Genomic DNA, 16249 nt, shown 5'->3' on the forward strand with positions numbered 1-16249 from the left:
GTGTAGGGTCCTTGCTTCTGCCCTCACATACTTGCTTCAAAAGTTTCATCGTTGCTATTTCAGTTTCCTTTTACTTGTTTCAAATACAGAGTTTAAAGGTAAAAGCAAAATCCACCTTGTTCTAAGGATATCTATTTTATTCTTTGTTGCCTTTGTCCATTTCTTTATGATGTTTTGGTCTACTGGGTTACTCTAAAAATATTTCCCTTTCTTGAATGCAAGTAGTTCATGGATTCTCCTCCCCAGGACTCTATAGCATCTTCCTAGGTTGAGTAAAGTGTTCTCTTTAATTCCTGGTTGTCCTGCTAAGCTTGCTAAAAGAATTGCCTCTTCTTCCATACAGCCATTGGGTTCTAATCCTAACCTGATTTTAAGTTGATTCTCTTCTCTTTAAAAAGCTAAGAGCTCGATCCAAACGAAGCTGATAGATGTGAAGGGGTGCCTGCAAAGAATTTCACTGTTGAAGTCTCCTTGTGTCATACTAACCTTTCCCAAATTTTCATCAAGTCCCAAATATATAAGCACTTTTAACTAATGTAACTCCAATTAAATTTCTTTATTGCCTGAAAGTCTGCTTATGCACACTTTAGCAGTACAAGCAGTCTTAGCAGAGAGATGTCTGTACATCATACACAAATTTTGAATATTTCTGAGTATCCCACTCTTGAGGAACCTCTGAAGTGTATACAGATCACTCTGTATGCAAGTGACAGAATGAATGATGTGCATAATGCATTCCCCATGACTCCTGGGCAGCACAGACACTGCCCTGAGTGTCTCAGCACAGTAGTCTCACAGGGGACTATAGTGTTTAGGATCACTAAAACAGAACAGAACACTTGTGCTTTCCCGTATTCTGGTCCAAATTGTTTTGTCCCTTCCCTAATAAGGTAGCTGCAGGGTGACAAATCAGGGCAGTTCAGGAGCAGGAATTCCATTAACTTCTCCTCACAATGCTGCTTCCTGGACTTGCTCTTCTGTTTTTTAAGCCTAGCTTACTTTTCTGCCTTAGGAGCAGAAGGCACTTTGTTTTCTTTCCTGTGCCTGTGCATACATGAGGGGTTTTCTGTAGGGTCTGTGCATGTATATTTTAGAGATAGATGCTGGTGGTCCTCTGTTAAACCATCTTTGGAATGCAGGGTAGAAGAAGTCACATCCTCTAACGCATCTTCATTAACATGCACATCATCAGCTCCAAGCAGGCTCTACCTAATCTTAACCCAAGTTTCTGATCCTGTACTTACTTATAAAGCAAATATTAAAACAAGAAGGGAACCAAGCTTACAAAGTATTTTTCCTTAAGATTGATGTCTTTGATATTATCCTGAAATTACAGCAATGAATATACTCTTAGTCTAAAAAACCATTTTGTATTGCTCTACTCCTCACATTGCATCAATTCCTAGCCAAACTGTAGTATTAAATGATCATTAGGCCTTGTATAAACCATAAATACTGGCTTAGGTTTATTTGTCTCTTGTCACTGCTTTTGTTTAGTGTTACTTTGCTGGGGGTCTGCCCTGGAGCTGATTGAATATTGGTGGGGAACAGTGTTCACATAAAATGCTTTCTGAACTTGGAGGAACTTTGTCTTCTGTTCTGATCTCTAACTAATGTTTGCTTTGCCTGGTTTATCTTGCCTGATAAATGGTAAACATCTCAATCTCACAGGTCTCATGTAATTTCATGATGTTCAATCTCCTTTGTTAAAAAACATTTCCACAGTTTACCCTTTCTGTCTTGCAGTTGAAATAACTTTTAATGCGCCATCTAACCTGGGCAGTTGCTTTTTACCCGAAACACTTTTCCTTTTTATGAAGTTGATGATGTTCCATGAAGAAGCTGCAGGACTTGAGGAACCACACATTATTCAAATGCTTGGTGAGTAGCAGTGGGTCTGCAGGGCATTGAAGTAGTATGAATAAAAAGGCAAAATTACAGTGCTTCATTTCTTCCAAGCTGCTGTGCTCTATTACTCATTCTGAGAAGTCCTTTCTGTGCACCCTTCCAGGGTGTGAGATACACAACAGAAATGCATCAGGTTTATAGGTAAATGTCTCCTCTAAAATACATTTTTATTTCAATTTATCTAATTTTTTGAAGAGGTTCTCAGTAAGGAGCACACGAGCCAAAAATGATTTGCAAATCATTTGCCAGTTACTGTTAGAAATTAAACCATTTAATTACTAGAATTACTAAATAATCAATAGTCTTCGCCAAGACAGGTGGCAATTCTGATAAACAGCTCATGTGAACAAGCTTGTTAGATTCAAACATTTGTCATGGACTTGTTTTCAAGCACTTTATATAATTTTACTTTACTATTTAGCATTGTTTACCTGTTTAGCTGAACATCATTGTAACTTATTTACATCCTACTATAATGCTTATTTCTTATAAAATGACTTGTAACTCCAAATTCCCATAAATTTAGGGCCGGCTTATAGTAAGTTCATATTTCATAGGGATAACCTAGATCTGAAACAAGCAAAAAACCCCAGACAAACAAACAAACAAAGGAAAAAAATTACAACAAAAAAAGAGAAAACCTGTGTTGAGGTGTTGCAATTAATTAGTTCTCTTTTAGAAATTCAAGGTAAACATTTTGATTCTTCTTTTGGTTAGTAACCATTTGTACATCTTATTGTAATTTAAATTTCAGGAGGTTGTTTGTTTTTTGGGTGTTTTTTTGAATTCTTAGGAATTCTGGGCAGGGAAAACTGTTTCCCTCCTTGATATAAATACAGAAAGAGTGCGAAGGTACAATAAGGCCAAGCACATACACAATGTTTTGCAAAACTCATATCTAGGAAAGGAGGTCTGTGTTGGAACAGGTACATTGTGGCAATGTGTCACAGTTACTGATGTGAAGAAATTAGTGAATATGCATTTGGAATGTGTTGAGACATCATCTCTCAGGCCAGAATATTGCAGTGGTTATTAGGTAAATCTATATTTCTGTGGATTAAAGTAAATTACTTATAGTTCTGTGATGTAGCTAGGACTTGCTTGTTATTAAGGTTATTAGAAACCTAACACCTCAAGACTAACTTGGCTTTATGTAATTTATCTAATATGTCCTGACTTCTTCAAGATGATGCCTGCTTATGCCCTGAGTTCATCAGGATGACGTCATGTAAGTATGAAAGGCATTTTTCTTTGGACCAAAAATTTATTTGTAGTGAAGCTCTGTACATACACTTGAGAGTCTGCTTGGGTGATAGCATTATTCAAACCCATGAGGCAAGGTGCAAACTGTACCTCTGAGAAGTTGTCTTGGGCAGTCATCCTTGTGTACTGTGCTGGACAGTTTAAGGGAGTTGCTTCTTAATTACAGGGTTGTCCTTGATAACAGTGAAAAAAAAAATGGTTTGGACAATATCGATTCCAAGCACTTCTGTTCCTCTTTCAGGACATTCCCAGCCAGCAAAACATTCACTGAGGGTCAGATAAAACAGCTTAAGTTCATCCCATGCTTAATTCAATCAATAGGAGCCTATTTGCTTTGCGGAATGTTGGCCATGTTAATTCAGCCGTGGAAATATCATCATCATCATGTGCCTCTGAGGTACCATAGAAAACGAGTTTTGGTAAAATATGTACAAGGCTATCCTAGTCTCTTAAATTTCCCCAATTACTTTTTTAGAAGAGCTTAATATTTTTTGTAATATTAATTTTGGCAAGTTTTACCCTCCTTTCTTTGGCTGCACGTAGTGATTTTCTCTTTGCAAGCATTTTGTCTGAAACACATCTGTTTTCAGCAAGAGCCTTGTGTCATCCCTCCTGTGTGACAGGGAGAACTGAAAACAGCCATCCTGGGCCAACAGTTGATTAGTGTTTGGAAGACCACTGATGGAAAATTTCACCTTCAGAATATTTACCAACACTACTCATAGTGTCTGTGAGATAAAAGAGTAACAATATAACTTCATAGAGAGAAATTGGGATAAATTGAGATTAATTGCTTTGTCTAGAGCCACATTTGAGCTCAGTCATGTGGTCCAAAAGTAACGCTCCACAACGGATAGGACTCAAGTGCTTTGCATGGGGAGTCTGTTAGTCTAATTATAAAAGGTCATCAGTGTGTTCTCATTATCTGAAGCAAATTATTAAAATTCAGAATAAACAATAATGCAGCATAGTTTGCTTCTTTTTTAACAAACACCTTAGATTCCCACACAGATATGTCTGGTGTTCAAGCTACAGTGTGCAATCTTGTCTTTTGGGTTTCTTTGTTGGCTCTGGGAATTTTCTCAGCTGCAAACTTTCTGACTTGCTTTCTGACTTTGCTTTCTGTAAGCCATTACAGAAAGCAAAACTTTTTTGAGATTGCATTTTGGGGACTTGAATTTTCCTGATCATATTAGCATTACTTTTATGTAGGCTGTGGCAGCAAGTCCATTAGCAAAACAAACAGGGGGCTAGAGGGGGAGCTGGTGAAATGAATACAGAACATAGGCAGAAGCAGCACAGTCTGTGGCTTAAGACAGTGCTTGAGCAAGGCTCTGTTATCACCTGGGAAATCCGCTCAAGGCGAGAAAACCAAGGAGCTAATAATAATCCTAACTATAAGTGTGAAAATAACCATAATCTTAAAATTTTCTTCTGAGAAACATGGCAGAAAAAAGTCTGTTGCTAGGTGGGGAGTACTGCAGGCAGAGATGATTGCATTTTACTGCTGTGGAGTGTAGGTAGTGCTTGATCTCAGCAGCATTGCTGTAGTGGCCAGTGGTGCTCCCTGGACAGGTAACATGGATCAGTATCAGGAATCAAATAAGGGTTGACTTGGCTGCAGTGCAGATCACATCGCACGTGTCAAGATCCCCTACAACCTGGCATTTATGGGATTTCCTTCATTTTTCCAGCATCTGATGGGATGAGAAACATTACACAGAAAGCAACCAGCAAAGTTGTTGTTATAGACTTGTGTCTATAAAAGAGATTGGTGGTGTGAAACTGGTTTTAAAAAGAAAGGGAAGAAAAATGCTTCTTCAGTTATGGTCTTCTTCCATAGCTTTTTTCCTAAACAAACAGAGGCTTGGTAGGGCAAGTGACCACAGGGTTGGTAAATAATTTTGAAATTCATACAAAGAAATGCATCATGCCAGTAACAAGTGTTAAAGAAATTATAATCGAGTGGTGTCATAGTTCATCATTTTTTACCATTTAATTTCTCAATATGCATGAAATGAAAATGAACCAATTTATTTACACGTGTGATCCATTTCAGCTTTTCTTTTGTTTTTCTTTTTAATGATGAAAATTAAATTAATATTCCTTTTTTGCTCTAATATGAAAATTCAATGTTACTTCTAAGTTATGATAAATCTAGTAGCATCATATTTAATAAAAACAAAACAACACAATTACAGAAAAGTGATACGATTTAAATAATATAACTTTCTCTGGCTAAAGGACTTGCTTCTCTAGTTACAAGATACATAAATGAGAGAAAAATACTATATTTCAAATGGGGTTTTTTGATAAGTAATTTTTGTAAGGCAATTTGGCATTGCAAACATAAAAGAGCACTATCAGAAATTTGGACTTCAAATGGCACTGTTAGGCCTCAATAAATTCTTTGTTAAATGTATGTACGTTTCTTGTCTATTGGTCTTAGCACTTTTTTCCCCAAAAATTCTGTTTTTTGAAAACTAAATATGCTGCACTTCTGTTTAAAATACTCATGTACTACCAATTTGATAGATTGTTGGGATTTTTTCACCTGGTAGTGAATACACCAGCGATCAGGATCTGAAGTGTTATTTATTTTCAGGTATTGTATTTTCTAGTCAAAAGTTAAGTCCCTCATTTCGGGATCACAGGTGTTGTTCAAACATTGAATATGCTGTGCTTGGAAAAGCACAGGTTTGAAAACCTGGCTGTTTCATTTTTGTTAACAAATGAGCTGTGTTTCCAGGAGATGTTTTTGCTGCAGCAGGGAGTGCAGAACTACCCTCCATTTCTCACTTTCTAAATGTGCAAAATTTAGCTGCAGCTGCTTTGACAGGTTTTCTGCAGTGACCCCTGGTATTGTCATCTGTAAAAGTGAAAACAGAGTTTTACATTTGTTCTAAGTAATTTCTCGTAGGCAGATGTTAGGGATTCATATTTAGCAGTTGCTTCTTCATAAGTTTCAATTTTTCTCTTCATTCTACTTTTCTGTGACCTCTTAAGAGGAAAAGAGAAATTCTGGGTGATAGAAAAGCAGCAGTGCTTTCTATTCTGTCTAAAAAAAGAAAAAAACAACCCATACCAAAACAGTGAAGAAAGGAAGAAGTATTCTTCTCAAAAAACTGTTTACATAAAATGCCGTTGTCAGAAAGTGATAAAGAATAACTGTTTTTTTAGCAGCAGAAGAACATGAGAATATAGTCTTCAATTCCTTTACATGTTTTGTAATGCAGATTCCCTTTAAAGTAGCCTTGCCAATGTACCTTAAATATATTTTAGAATTATTTTACCATGAAATTAGTTTTTCTCCATCGTTGACTTAGTTGAATCCTTCTTTTTGATCTATGCTGGGACATTAGGAGTGAAGCCGTGGCTGCACATACTATTTTAGTAGGTTTCTATCAGAAAGTGTTCTGCAGTAGACCGTACCCAGGGAGAGCAAAGGTTATTTAGCATAGCCTGGCTGCTCTGTAACCAGCTCCTTCAGCTCTCACCATGAGTCTTATTTAATTCCCACACTCTATACTTCTTCCACCAGGTTGTATTTACATATTTATTACCCAGAGGGAAAGCAGAGAAGGAATTTCAGTCCTGAGAACAAGTGCAGAGCAGCAAGAAGCTCTTCAGGTTGTCCTCGTGCCCTGCTAGTCATTGCTCAGCTCGATTTAAATTCCAGTTTCCAGATTTCCTCTCTAGTAACCAACCTGCAAAATATTGCCTGCCTTTTAACCTTATACATTAGGTTTTGGTTTGCTTTTAGGTTTTTTTTTGAGGAGGGTTAAATGAAGCAATTAAAAGTAATAAATTGGTTTGGGTACACAATTTTGGCTTACTGATATTTCACCGTCACTGTCCCATTAATGGGTATTTTTCCTGTTCACTTGCAGATAGTTCATTTTCCTGCCTTTTAAAAAATTTTATTTTGAGAGTGCTACCTTATAATAGCTGTGGGGAAAAACGATTCATTGCTTTTGATTTGCGCAGCCTTTTAAGGAACAACTATACTAAAATCAAGGTGTACTTTAGCTTACAAGGTCACTTGTAGCAGTTCAACCTTATATTAAGGAAAACTATTTTTCTTGGATCTTTGTGGTATTTAATTCCAATCAATCTCTCCCACCTTTAGGTGAAATGCCTTCTTTCTTTTTCCTTTATTTTCTGTTTAAATAGTAGTTTCTTGCCTATCAGAAGCAAAAAGTTAAATGAGTCTGTAAAAGATGTGGTAGCTGGATTTCAGGGGTTGAATGCCATATTCCAGTGTTTAGAACTAGTCTTCCTTTGAAGTGAAACACCACAAATCACTTTGTTTCTGAAGTAAGAACATGCCTCCGTTAGACTGCCCTAATCTAGGTTTTATGAGAACAGGAACACCGAGCATAAAAAGAATATGGGAAATTTCTTAAAGGTACTCCACAGCAGAATCTGATCCACACCTCTAGGAGTCTAATCTCTTTTATTCTTGTGTACACCTAACATTGCCTGTATGGGTGTAGTCCCTGAATATCCATGATGGCTGTTTTCCATGATTAGCATTTTAAGATCAAGAAAAGAAACCCTAAAATTTATTTTGTGATGTTATGTTACATCTGTTGCAGTAGGTAACATTTGGACGGCCTATACAAAAATTGCCACAACTCTGCAATCCTTTTGTCTTCTGCTTTTCTACAGTGCTGTGTGAAGAAAGGGAAATTGGTTAGAAGGCAATGCTGACTTGTCTTTTCCTAGGAGTGTACACAAATGGACGAAGAGATAGAATAAACATTGTAATGTCAACTTATGAATAAAAATTTTGTTAGTGACAAATAGACACCACTAGCATCAGACATCTAGTTTTCAGCTGAGTTTCAGATGTCTTAGTTCGACAAGATCTGCTTACTATCATTGCTTCTGTTGTGAGTACAGACATATTGCTATATAAACTATTATATATGCTATGACATAAATTGCATTTATTATATACACAGATGTCATGGTTACAGCCAGAGGCACTCACAGGGTGTGCCTGCCCAGAGCTCCTCTCTAAGGACTCCCTTCCTTTTCCTCACCATGGAAGCTGGACCATGTGCAGCAAACTAGACCTGTTACATGACCCATAGCAGCCACTGGGGTGGCACCTGGCACATGGATTCAGGAATTTAGAAAAGTCTAGTAAGAAATATGTAAACTTGTTCCCTAAGTTTGGAAGTGTGCATCTTAACCTGAAATTAAAGATGCATATATTTGTACTCTACAGTTTTCTGACCCTTTAATATTTTGGGCAGCATACATACTGCATGACTTAACACTTCAATAATTTGTATAATACATTTCCATTTTGACACAGCCTGCTAGCAGCAGGGCAGTTTGGCTTTTGTCCGGCAACTAAAATATCTGGTGATGCATGAACGTACAATTTTTTAAAAAAATAAATGCCCACTGTTATTTTTAGAAGATGTGTACTTCAAGCTGAAGAGCTGGCTGGGTACCAGCCAGGTGCTGCCTGTCAAGTGCTCCTTTCTGGGCACCTGCCTGTGGTGTGTCTTTATGTGCAGTGGTGAGCAAGGAGTGGCAGAGAATGGTGTGCCTGTGTTTAGTTTCTGTGCCTGGACAGTCAGCCTGTGACTTTGCACTTTTATGAAACATCTTTTAGCTCTGTCTGCCTTTGGGAATCGGCTTCCAGACTTGGGATCTTGAATGCTCTGCTGCAATCATGTGGTGCCCAGTTTGTGCATCCAGAAAGAGCAAGTGGGGATTTGTTTTGTTGGGACTTTGATTTGCTGTTTGGATGGATAAACCAATCCTGCACATAAAACAGTGCTCTGCTTCCTGAGTTAATTTTTCACTCAGTTGAAATTTATCATCTTTTCTAACCTGCTCAAGACTGAGTGTTGACTGATTTTTCTTACCATTCTGTGGCTCTCTGCTTCTACTTTGCAGTTACTTCTTTGGGTGGTTTAAGAATTGCCCAAAAAGGGTGTTTTCCACCCACCAAAAAGTGGGTGCACCCACTGCCAGGTGCCCAGCTGCTCCTGTGCTGCACCCCACTGCATGGCTGTGGCACCAACCCAGCCTGGCAGCTTGCATTCCAGGGGCCCATAGCTTGGCCTTGTGCTGCCAGCACCTTAGGCGTGGTTCTATTACTTTTAAACCTGTAATACTCCCAGAAGCTCCTAGGTGTGGAAAAGAAAATAAACAGGTAAATAAAACCCTTATCCCCCCAGCCTTTGGAGCAGGAAAAAATGGGGGCTATGTAAAAAAAGTTTAAATTTCATGAGTGAGCTAGTAGAAATTCTCGTCAGTTGCAGATTTTTAGATCCCTTTTTATTTCTCTAGAAGGGTAAATATTTCTTTTTTGAGGATCACAGAAGGGAAAACTATCCATTAACTCACCTCACCTTTCTCTTCACTAATGTATTATTTTGTGACCTATACATGCTGCTGCTTTGCTGTATCTTCTGGTGTGTCAGCTGCTGATGTGTATTGCAGGCAGAGAGTTGAATTAATTACAAGGAAAACAAAGCATCTACGAGTACTTGAAATCATTCCCGTGAAATGCTTCTTAGCTTTGTTGGATAGTGTAAAAATAGTACGTTGTTAATGTTGTTTTGAGCCTGTCTGATCAAATTTACCTGGAGAGGAGAAAGGAAAATCTATCTGGATTGCACCCAGGCAGAATGGAACACACCAAGGCATTACAGCACTGTGTAACAGCGGTGTGTGAGTAATAAATCATCTGAGTAAACTCTTACTGGAGGGTGGAATAATGCTACTTGAGCTAAGAGGTAGTTGTTGTTTGTTTTGAAAGCTTATTTTCTGCTTAATATAACCAAAGTTATGCAAGCTCACTAAGTGATGCTAACAGGTAAAAAGGATGTTTACTCAATTTAATGCTAATTTGAAATATGTGATTAAAAGTATTGTGTGACTGGATGATGGATGGCAGATGAAATGTTGAAGAGTTCATTGAAAAGGAAGAATTATCCTAACTTTGTGTGAGTGGCAGCGATTTCTTGAACATTCTGTTTCCATTAAGGAAAAAAAAAAATCTTGAAATTATAACAGGTAATTCCATAAAAACATTGCCTCTGTGCTCAGTGGTAGTCCAAGAAACAGAATATTGGGGGTGATTGTGTGGAGAATAAAAAACAAAGCATGCAGAGCTGCAGAAACCTCTAACTCGTATGGTTCTGTCCCCCCTCCATCTTGACAATGAGTAAATAGAACTGCAGAAAGTACAATACAGATAATAAAGAGAAAAAAATGGTGTGCATTCTGCACAAGTAAATTATTAAATACAGCTGGACTTACCATCCTTGGAATGAGAGGATTGAGCAATGAATATAATAAGCACAGATGGAAAAGGTGAACAGTTTCAGGATGTCTCTCACCAGATGTCAGAGGCAACAAAGCAAGCTAATGGATGTCAGATCCAGAGCAAAGGGGGATGCCTCCTGTGTTGTGTGGTCGAGGATATTGCATGCTCCAGACATTTACATGGGTTCAGAAAAGAAAGTGAAATTGAGTAAAATGGAATAAAAATGTGTCACTGAACACAGAAAAATCTCTGTTAAAGCACACAGGTGATATACCTGTGATTCAGTACAGTGCTGATCTGCATCCAGCTGGGATCATATCCCTGGAATGTGTTTCTGTGTGATCACTTTGTCCTGTTGCTGAAGATCCTGAGCTAAAAGACTGTTTGGTCTCAGTGAGACTGCTCTTCCATTTCTTTTGCTGTGTGTGGGAGGCTAGAGTTCAAAAGAGCAGTGTGGTCAGTTGTAAAAGGTTCACTCAGTTGTAAAAGACAGTTGAACAATCTTTACAGTATACCAGCCCATCAAGGATTATTGACTGCACCCTTCTCATCTCCTGCTTCTTTTCTGTTCATTATCTGAAATTAGTCTCAGCTTCCTTTGCTTGTCCTCAAAAATGTAGTGTAAGAGGTTGCAGAGTACATGACATACTTTTTAAAATTTTAATTATTTTATTTCATTAATTTAATTTAATTTTCCATGGATTTTATTCTCTGAGAACCCTGTGCAGGCCTAAATAACATAGGTACAGAAATAAATAGTAATAGCTCTGTGTGTGCAGATGAGCTTTCTGTCAAATAAGGGAACAGAAGGAAGGAAAAGAAAAATTAAGGAGGGCGTAAAAAGTCTACTGAGATCAAAAATAATATGTAAAGTGATTAAAGCAGAGGGGGATATGGATGTCTGATTAAAGATAAGGAGATCTGATGATGTGACCTTTCACGCGTGCTGAATCTTCGATGGTCAATGCTGAGTCAAGAGAAGGGCTGATTCAAAGAGCAGCACAGTCCGAGGTTGGTTGCCTCACACCGAAAAATGAGTTCAAAAAGAAGGAGAAGGCAATTTTCAGTTGTGCATTAAACAAAAATGAGCAACAAATGTAGATGTGAGGGGCTGGTAGTGTAGTCACCTTTGTCTGAGTGTCGCAGAGCTGGAGGGCTGTGACGTGTGTGTGAGAAAGCTGCAAGCAGGCAATTTCACTGCTGAAAATGTAGGCAGGGGCTTGTGTAGAGGCTATTGCAGGGCAAGTAGTGAAATAGGGGCAGTTTGCTGTCCATGCTGTAGATTTTAGAGACTGAAGCTGTAATTCAGCACTAGAGGGGAATATATGTTGGGTTCCCAAATAAAACATTAGATTTGCCCATACTGGCTTGGCTGAGAAGCTACCCCTCTCACCTGTTAAATGACATTTTGGCTACTCCTGATGGAGATGCAACCACTGCATGAATTTGCAGAGAAGGGGATGGAGGGCTGTGCAGCTGGGTGACAGCTGGAGTGTTTTCTACAGTACCTTTTAACTCACACACACATGCAGACAGCTGGAAGGTCTCCTCCTGGGGCCACCTTTCTGTGCTGGAAGAAAAACTGCCCTTAAAGGTGGCAATTTCATGCAGCCATGGTGTCCCTGTGATTTCTGTCCCCAACTCCTCTGGGTGACCTGTGGGATCCCGATGGGTGCTGGTTGGTGTTTTCTTGGCCAAAGAGCAGTTGGCCAGCGCTGCGAGGGAAGAACTCACATCTTCACTGACCTTGGGATTTGGTTGGGAGCACCAGCTGCATTTCCTTCTCAGTGAACTTCTGGAGGGGGCATAATGGAACCAAAATCCCGTCTCACTACCGTCACATGTTTTCCCTTCAACTCATGGGATGTGCTTTCAAGAAATGAACTGCCTCACAGGGCCAGGATCCATGACTAAAGGGGGATTTTAAGACTCTGACTTGGTCCCTCCCTGGCACAACAGCCTCCCATTACCTTCTGGGTCTTTTTCATCTGTTCTCTGCCATCTAGTTGGGCTGAAAGCTGGCAGCATTCCCCAGGGAATAATAGTGGCCTGATTTGTAGCGGCACTGGAGAAAATGGGGGCAGGCAGGGTGATGGTGAATTTTGGGCAATTGTCCTCTGCTGATGACACCTCTAAAAAGTCTTCCTTGAGAGGGAGGTGCTGCCTTTCATCCTTTACTAGAGTGCCATCAATCCTTTGTTATCCCTTCAGGCTTTCTATTAATTAACAGATTTTCAATTGTAAATAGCTGGCTTAAAAGCCTTTCCCGTGTTATCCATGAACATCCCTAGCATTCATATGAGCGACTGTCCTTTTCTCTATTAGTCTAAAGTTATTATTGTGAAGAATTTTTTTCTATGTAGATCTTGTTTCTGTGGCCTAAAAAAGTAGTTATGTTTGGTTGCTTCAACACAGTATTACCCTTTCCTTTGTTCATTTCAAAACCCTTTTCAGCTTTGGAATAATTTCTGAAGAGGTCAGATTTTTCCAGAAAATCAGGAGCAGCTGTGTTAGAACAAACCAGTAACATCTTCTTTCCAATATCCCACATCTGGTGGTACTGCACAGTGAGCGTCTGTCATGGATTATTTTGTGAAGCACTGCAGGGGTTTATGATCTTTTTATCTTATTGTTGTAATCAAGTGTTCCTTTGAGTATGTAATCTCATTTCATGGATAACGCACGTACATATGTCAATATCTTTTCTGCACATATATACATGCAGCAACCTCCATGGTTCATTATACATGATTTAGAAATTTGAAAAACCCCACCCTTAATAATTTATTAAATGAAAAATATGTTAAAATTCTGTCTTTATTAATTCTATATATACAACTTTTGTCATTCAGTTTCATTCTTTATTGCCTTGTTTTTCTGGATAATAAAAGGAAAGCAGTCAATGTAATATGTCTTCAATGGTTGATTGTGAGCCCTATGTACTTTACATACTTCTGTCCTCCCTATCTTAGTTTTCTCTACCTTATGAGGCACCTTAAATACTTCTGTGTTTTTTCCACTTGCCCACTTTTAAATTTTGCATATTACTTGCTGTAGCTTTTGCTTTTGAGATAGATGACAAGAAGTACCAATCATTTATTCCTTGTTAGCATGTGTTATAGCATGATGAAAACCAAATACGTAATTAGATTCTGTTTATTTGCCAAGTATGATGAAGTGCTTGGTATATTTATATATAGTTGTAAGTGAACAGAAGCTGTGTGCTGCATTACTCAAAAGCTTGGGAGAAAAATAAACAACAAACTAGAGAGTTTACTGCAGAAATGTAGATTCTTTGTTGAGATTTTTATTGAAGTTGTTTATCTGTTTTCAAGTTGAGCTGAAAACCCCAGGCAAGTTCTGTAGAAGAAATAATAATAACACATGGCACAAATTTTGATCAATTTAGAAAATCTGGTGCTTCACAGGTAAGGGACACTTGTTACCCACATCTACTCGGCAGTCTCTCCCAATAACAGAGTGGTCTTGCTGAGCCTCCTTTATGCACTTTTAGGGGTACTACTGACCAAGAACAGGTGTTGCTTTGTCTCATAAGCATTCCCAAGGAAGTTAGGCAGCACATAAGGTATTACTCTAGCATTGCACACACCTTTTTCTGTCTTAATTGCAAGCCTGGTTGTACACTGCTTCTAGGAAAACAAGGTTACTGTTCCTATTGTTTGTGTGCCTCCTTTTTTGGCCAGGACAGACAGTATATGAACTCTGCCTGTTGCCTTTGGCTGTAACTCCTGCTGATTGCATCTAGCAATACCTGGGGAAGATTGCAACTTTCAAAAGAGAGGTAGTGGCAACTTGCTGTGCCAAAGAAAAGAGAATCCTTAAATTATACCTAAAGTGTATAGAATGAAAGGAAAAATACACTGCCATCAATATCCTCAATGCTTTCCCCATGGTGTTTCTATAAAGTGGTGGTAAAAGTTTAAATTTATTTGCACTAGTCTCATTAGAAGTCAGCCGTTCTTTTCAGCATAGAGAATTGTAAAAACACCTGGTAAATTTTACCCTGAAATAGGTTAATTGTTAGCTTTTTGTAATTATAATCAAGGGCTTTTATATTTACTCAGGAAAAGAACTACGTGGGAGTGTAGATAGTATTATTGAATATAGAGCTCTTGATTTATTTTCATCTTGTTTTCCCTTTGTTCTGATTGTTCTGAATGACAAATCTGTCATCCATGTGAGCACTGGGAATACTGATTTGGATTGCTGTGTATTCAGTTGTAACAAGTAAGAAACTTGCTTGTAAATATTTCTGCAGTGTGGTTTTCACCTGTGCCCTGCTTCGAGCAGATGATGGTGTTTTCATCTTGCACTATGCAAGATGCTTTTAATTAGTCTAGTATAGTTGGCTATAAATCATTTGCTGTCCTTGAATGCCAGAATTGGTGACTGCCATTACAATACTCTGAAGAGGTGCAAGAGAATCCAGTTTAATGAAACAGCCACTTGGGCATCCTTATTCCATCCATTTATGTTTTTGTTTCAGTAATAAAAAAGTTTGTGGTTCGCAGTTGGATTTGTCTTCAGGTCAAACAGCTATTCTTAGATGTGAGTGTGTACAGTTGCACCTGCAGACAGATATCTAATGTGCAGAACCTTACACAGTTGATTTAAGAGAGTAATGATGGCAGAGGGTGGTGATTTTCTAATGTATGAGAAAGTTGTAGAGCTGCTGCTTGTTAACACTGGAGCTTAAATGGGCAGTATGGGGGCTAACTCTTCAAATTACTCAGGAATTTTCTATCCTCAGTCCATTTACATGATTCTCCTGAATATAATTTGTTCAGAAGTGTGTCATCACCTATTTGGAAATGCTCATTACAATATACAAACATTAGAGAGTCAAGAGATGATGGGAGCTCCTAAAATGCTACAGGTTTTAAATGGAAGAAAAACCTCTTGGGTTCATGTCACACTTTGAAATCCCATTTTAAAATTCTGCTTTGTGTCTAGGCATGAGCATATTGTAAAATACTGCACTGCAAAGGCTATAGGTAGTTAAAGAGCAGTATGGACCCTGGATTAAACTTGGGATCTTTTGAGGATACATTAAAACACATTTGTTTTGGCATCCTTTTTTAAAATATAAATTACTCTCAGAAAAGCATCTGAATGTAAATTTTAGAAAGACAAATGTGATCTGATTCACTAAAAAATGTATTTTCCTTATGAGGAAAATATCATTTCCTGTTGACTTTATTATTTGATTAATGCAGTCAAAATATTCAGGGAAACAATAAAAACTGAAAGGCAGGGAGTCAAATAATTACGAGGCATGTATTTGATTAGGAGTGTTAGTATATAAAAGAATGCATATAAAAATTGGTGGGTTTTTCTGCATTTTACTGTTAGGATGTCACAAAAGAGCTGCATGTAAGTCAAATACAGCTTTTTTTCAGTCCATACCCAAGGGGAGTAGGTATGAAGGAGACTATATTCCTTTCCCTTAAGTCTTTTTTACTCTCTACCAGCAGCATTTGGTGCTGGTGCTTCTCTGTGGCTTTATTGCCCCTGCCAAAGCTATTGATGTTTAATCTATGATAATGTTTCAGTTAATAGTAGAGTAGAAAAATGCCTTCCCCTCCTTGTGCACAACGGGCAAAGGGGGCATCGCAGGGCATAAAGGCCACAAGGCAAAAGGAGACAAGAATCATTCTAATGGCTGAATGCTTATTAGTTGTTAAATATTTACTTGTTAGCTGTATATTTATATCTGCTGAATTTAAAGAGGAGGAAGAAAATTTGAGTGATGTCTGTATT

The 16249-nt window shown here is 38.3% G+C and overlaps 1 protein-coding gene across 2 annotated transcripts in view; it reads left to right on the forward strand.

Moving 5' to 3' along the window:
- The window catches only part of HS6ST3 (heparan sulfate 6-O-sulfotransferase 3), a 272840-nt gene that overhangs the window by 101110 nt on the left and 155481 nt on the right, over positions 1-16249 (forward strand). The window lies entirely within an intron of this gene.

The sequence above is a fragment of the Chamaea fasciata genome, unplaced genomic scaffold, assembly GCF_029207755.1.
Source record: "Chamaea fasciata isolate MVZ Bird 193981 ecotype frontalis unplaced genomic scaffold, bChaFas1.0.hap1 SCAF_2, whole genome shotgun sequence".
NCBI lineage: Eukaryota > Metazoa > Chordata > Aves > Passeriformes > Sylviidae > Chamaea > Chamaea fasciata.